At 32.6% G+C, this 6,462-nt stretch overlaps 1 long non-coding RNA gene across 1 annotated transcript; it reads left to right on the top strand.

Moving 5' to 3' along the window:
* Positions 1–650: 650 nt before the first annotated feature.
* LOC143047459 (uncharacterized) lies at positions 651–4,421 on the top strand. The gene is made up of 2 exons (XR_012969560.1): positions 651–721; positions 2,411–4,421. It is a non-coding gene; the product is annotated as an uncharacterized LOC143047459 (long non-coding RNA).
* Positions 4,422–6,462: the final 2,041 nt, after the last annotated feature.

Genomic DNA, 6,462 nt, shown 5'->3' with positions numbered 1-6,462 from the left:
GTAAACCATGATGTTTATATCCCATCATATAAAAATATTCTCCCGATGTCTCGGATAACCTTTCTTTCCGTATCGATATTTGCACATGTAACTTTTGAAAGGAAAATATAGAAAATCTGCCAATCAGTAAAGTTAATGGACTCAATGAAAGTGATTTTGTGTAATTTAATATTTCGAATTAAAAGAGTTTTTGAATTGTTCTGGTTTGAAACACATATACGTGAAATATAAAGACTAAAGGTCGCTTTTATAAAATAAATGTGCAAATGAACTTGAAGTTTATTTCTAAATTTACCCAATCAGTTAACGCGAAAAGTAAACGTGCGTTTACTTTTAAGTGCACGTAAAAATACACTTGTAAAATCTGTACTAAACGCCCGTTTACTTTTAAGTGCACGTGAAAATAAATTTGAAGAATTCTGAAGTAAACGTCCGTTTACTACTGACTAAACGGACACATAGTAAACGCCCGTTTACTAGGGTAGACATTAGAAATTTCCATTTCGACCACGTTAACGCAATTATAGTAAACGTGCGTTTACTAGTAAACGGGAGATTTGAAGTTAACTAACGAAATATGTGCACGCGGCGTTAACTTGCGTTTACTTTATGTAATGCTTGGTCTGCACCCAACTGTATCTCCCATTGCGTACACACACTAAATCATGTGACCATCTACCTTCCTTTCCAAAGGAATGTTCTATTTTTAAGACTGATTTAGGTATGTCACTTGTATCATTGTTTTTTTTTGTATTAGACAGTCACAATGTGTAGAGACATCCACACAAACACACTACAGCTGAATAATATAGAATTACTAGTTTAATTTCCATAATATTTTTTATTTTGCTTTGATCAACTTTCGATTCAGCTCTTTTATTGAATATGTTCGAACTCGTTGATTGTTTTACTTTTTTCACCTATTTTAACATTTTTTTATGTTCTCTTCTAGTTTGTATGGAAGTCTGTCTATTTTCGTTTTTGTTTTGAGTAAATTTTTCTTTATTATTTTTTGTTATAACACAAGAAAAATATATCGATCGTTGATCGTATTTACCGTGTACATGTTTACTGATCTTTACTAAGTAAACACAGTTGAGCAGTATAATATGTTTTAATTGCAGAAAGTATACATGCACTATAAATTGATTTGAGGTTGCCTATATCGTCCTGCAAATATTTTGTACATGTCCAACGAGAAAAAATTTAAAACAAATACAAGTATGCTATTTAGAATGTGAGACATTCCAGTATTCAGTGTTATACATGTTATATACGAAATATGTTTCTCTAATATATTTTAAATTTTAATACTGGTTTGCTAAAAAAAAAGCTTTTTTAAAATCTTTTGATAAATAAAGTTTTATAAAATCGTGACGCGAATATAAAAGGAAACCAGGTGCATTGGTGTATATTTACACGAGGAATTATTTATCTAGTACATTCTATTAATAATTCAAATTATCTCCCCTAGTTTACAAACATTTAATCATGTGACCATTTATCTTCCTTTTCCAAAGAAATATTCTATTTATACATGTAAGACGTATTTAGAAATGTATCATTGTGTCTTTGTTTTATACAGTCACAATTTACACAGACTCCACACAAATACACACTTCAACTGAAAACTCTACAATTACTTTAATTACTATAATGGTCTATAATGTTTCTTATTTTATTTGGGAAACATTACATGATTTACTATATTTACATGTACCAATGTGGCCTATATTTTAACATTTTTTTTATGTTCATGTTTACTAAGTACACACAGTTGATCAGTACAATATGATTTAATTGTCAAAAACTATATACATGCATTATACATTGATTTTTGATTGCCGATATTTTCCGGTGGCAAATACTTCGTGCATGTCCAACGAGAAAAATTAACAATAAGTACAGGTATATAATTAAGAAGGGGAGACATTTCAATATTTCAGTGTGTTTATGTATGCAATACGGTTTTTTTTATGTTTTTTTTCTAAATTTCAATACAGTTTTTCTAAACAAAAAACTAAAAAAAAACTCTTAAGTTTCACATCTGCCACAATGACCCACGATTATTACGTCAAAATTTAGGTATGGTGCTTTAGACTTGCACCAACTGTTTTATATATTGATGTTGTCATCTATATTTCTCCCTCCAGGATGTGAAAGCCATTATCCTCTTTTTCAAATAGTCATTCAATTATGGGCTCGTAATCCTTATCCATCATATTATAGGTCCTTCAATTTCCTGTTTTGATTTAATTTAATTGCGCTCGACTTGAACACGCTTACAATACTAATATTTTTTATTTGCATGTTTTGGTGGGAAGTTAATGTCAGTTAAATGACCATTTTTTGGATAACGATTTGAATAGTATGATAAAGTTTTAATTTAAGAGCATACAATCTATTGTAGGATTATGGCCACCAATTGGAATGTTTGTGGTGTTTGTGAAAACCTTCAGATTACCAAACCTTCAGTAGTATGGTGTTCCGAATGTGACGAAGGACTTTGTGGAGATTGTAAGAAACATCACGCAGTTTCCAAGGGAACAAAAAGCCATGACACCGTTTCTATCGCCGAATACAAAAACTTACCCACCGAAGTCCTGCAAATCTCTCAGACCTGCAAACTTCATAATGAGAAATACGAGCTGTTCTGTACAAAACACGATTGTTCATGCTGTAAAAAATGTGTGAAATCTCATAACGAGTGTAAAGGCTTAACTGACATTAATGAAATTATAAAAAACGTCAAAACTTCAAACGCATTTAATGAAATCGAACAAACCCTGCAGGAAGTCGTCGAGAATATTAAACGACTAAGCACGAACAGGAATGAAAATTTAAAATCTATAGAAAACAAGAAAAGAGAAATTGAAGCAGAAATAAAACAAACCAGGATACAAGTAAATCACCACCTTGATAAACTTCAGGATGACTTAATTAAAGAATTACTGAGAGTTGAACAACACGAAAAAAGCAAAATAGATAACTTGCTGACTACTCTGAAAAAAAAGGAAAAAGAGATGACTGAAGTACAAGAAAACTTTGCCACTATCAAACAACGTGCGTCCGAACTTCAAACATTTTTAACCATGAAAGATATCGAAAAACATATTGTAGGTGACGAAAAGTATATTCAATCGATTACTACGAGTGACTCCACACATCAAGTCAATATTTCATGTCAGATTAATAAATCTTTACAGCAAATAACAGCCAACGTGCAGAAGTTTGGAGAAATTAATGTCAAGTCTGATCCATGTGATTTTTCCGTTCAGAAAAGGAAGGACAGACAAGCCCAGATTATGGTAGCTCTTCCAACCAAAAATATTGATAACCTGACTCTGACATTACAGAATCGTATCGATACAAAGTTGTCAGGTGTCTTTAGCTGTTCACTGCTTCCTGATTGTAGGATGGTATTCTCTTATAATGACGATAAAATAAATGTATTTAAGTCTGACGGATCAAAAGATTTCGAAATAAAGGACATTGGTAAAACGTTTGATGTGGAATTTATTGGTGATGATTCTATTGCTGTTACATCCGGCGAGTCAAACAAGATTAATATCTTCGACTTAAAGACGCACAAACTGAAGAAATCGATAAAAGTTGATTCATACACTGGTGGAGTAACATACAAAAATGGACATTTAATATATTGTGCCAGAGAAAAAGGAATACAGATGCTCAGTTTAAATAACGGAACCATTACCAATGTGAGCAGTACCAAACTCCATGAATATGCGTACGTAACAACATTTGGTGACAAACTGATCTACACAAATTGGAACAATCACAGTGTAAACTGCTGTGACTACCATGGTAACATACTGTGGACGTTCTGTGATGAAAGTGCTCTGCAATTTCCAGTAGGTATATCTGTAGACAATGATGGTAACGTGTATGTAGCGGGGTATGTTTCTGACAACGTTGTCGTTATCTCTCCTGATGGACAGCGCTGCAGACAAATTCTCACACGTGGAGATGGACTTAGCTTCCCATGGACTCTGCATTATGACATATCGACCAATGAAGTGTTAGTTGCTAATCAAGCCGATGAAGCATTTTTGTATGATGTTAAATGATTAAAAATGAGGAGTGCTTTTTCCAGAATTCAATTTTTTTTTGTTGATCTCGATTACTAACATCATTTAAAAGGAATAATACTAATTTTTTGTGATCTAATTCAGATTTGTTTAAAGTTATTTGTTAGTGTTACTAACTGGCTGTTTCTGTTTTGGCCCATCATAGATTCGAGTTTATCTGTAGTGAACCCGAATCCTGAAGACAGCTTATCGAGAATCTAGAGACAAATATTAGAGAAAATATTAACTTCTTAGGATTCATTATAATTTATAGGTACACGTTTAGGTGAACTATGTTGGTATAAATAAACTACGAAATAACATTTTCAATAAGGTTTATATTTGTAAGGATTAAACTAAAATTTGAAGAAAACGCGAAATAGAATTGAGATCCGGGATATACGTTAATGAGACAAGAACCAAACGTCGACAAGATATACTATAAATACACCACCAGACATTGTTTTACATTGTCTTATCGGGGCCTTTTATAGCTGACTATGCGGTATGGGCTTTGCTCATTGTTGAAGGCCGTACGGTGACCTATAGTTGTTAATGTCTGTGTCATTTTGGTCTTTTGTGGATAGTTGTCTCATTGGCAATCATACCACATCTTCTTTTTTATATATTCAACATGAATAAAACAAAATGGTGGGTCTATGTAAGTGAGACAACAATCCGTGGCATGATTGTCAATCAGAAGATGTGGTATGATTGTCAATCAGAAGATGTGGTATGATTGTCAATCAGAAGATGTGGTATGATTGTCAATCAGAAGATGTGGCATGATTGTCAATCAGAAGATGTGGCATGATTGTCAATCAGAAGATGTGGTATGATTGTCAATCAGAAGATGTGGTATGATTGTCAATCAGAAGATGTGGCATGATTGTCAATCAGAAGATGTGGTATGATTGTCACGAAAGAGATTTGGCTTGATTTTCAATAAAGAGATGTGGTATGATTTTCCATAATGAGATGTGGTATGATTGGCAATAAAGAGATGTCGTAATTGTAAATATAAATAAATAGTAAAATGTGATTTGATTGTCAATAAGAAGATATGACAGGATTGAGTATGTGTGGCTAGATTGATAATAATAGTTATAAGAGACCGTAAACCAAAGACAACATATAATGAAAAGAATCAATATTAATATAAGACGTTGTATGATTGCCTTTCAAAAGATACATTCTATGGGTATAATTGATAGTTAGGAGAGGCAGTTACGATTGTCAAAAAGCTGATGTGGTTTTAATGTTATTAAGGAGATGTTGTCTATTAATCATTAAAGATATGTAGTTTAAAGGTCAGTGGGAGATGTGACTTGATGTCAATAAGGAGATGTGGCTTGCAGTTTTATAAGGAGAAGTGGCTTGATTGGCAATCAGGAGATGTGGTTAAATTGTCAATAATGATATGTGGCTTGAAGCTCAATGAGGAGATGTAGCGCAAAGGTCAATAGGGAGCTGTGGCTTGTTCTTCGATAAGGAAATGTGGCTTGAAAGTGAATAAGGATATGTTGATTCATTATCATTGAGGAGCTATGGCTTTATTTTCAATAATGAGATATGGCTTGTAGGTCAATACGGAGACGTGGTTTCATTATCATTTGAGATATGTGGCTTGACTGTCAATAACGAGAAGTGGCTTGATTGGCAACAAGGACATGCGGTATGATTGTCAATAAAGCAACGCGCTAAGATTTTCAAGACATACATGTAATTAGGAAAATGTGGTATGATTGTAAATAAGAAGACGTGGTTTAAGTGTAAATAAATAGACTTGGTTTGAGTGTAAATATTATTTGGTTTAAAAAAGAGACGAAAGATACAAAATGGACATTCAAACTCATAAATCGAAAATAAACTGACAATGGCATAGCAAAAAAAAAAAAAAAAAAGACCAACAGACGTAAATTCAAATCGAATGGCCTGCATTTCACATAACCTGATTCTCTGAACAATCACTTGACATAAAGTTATCCCCATCCAACAAGCTTGAAATAAAATTATACTTAGTTTAATGAAAGCATAAATGAATTTTCTTAAATAATAATGATATCTTAAACAAAAAAGACTATTATTGAAGCTAAATTAATGATTTACAGACATTTTCATTTTGCTAGCTTTACAGGTATCCTGTCAGTTATGTGTTATGCTATTACCAATTATTTTAGAAACCTTAATTGAAATTATTTCTTTGTGACATCCAGTAATACATTTCTATGTGTGACAACCAACCTTTTCGTCATGCTAAGTGAAAATTAGCAAAAAATAAATTCACAAAAATACCTGTCTCCGAGGAACATTCAAAAGAAAGTCCGTAATCAAATGGCATAATCAAAAGCTCAAACACTTCATGAAAAACAAC

Source organism: Mytilus galloprovincialis, chromosome 10, assembly GCF_965363235.1.
Source record: "Mytilus galloprovincialis chromosome 10, xbMytGall1.hap1.1, whole genome shotgun sequence".
In the NCBI taxonomy this organism is placed as follows: Eukaryota; Metazoa; Mollusca; class Bivalvia; order Mytilida; family Mytilidae; genus Mytilus; species Mytilus galloprovincialis.
This window is presented reverse-complemented; position numbering and strand designations above follow the sequence as displayed.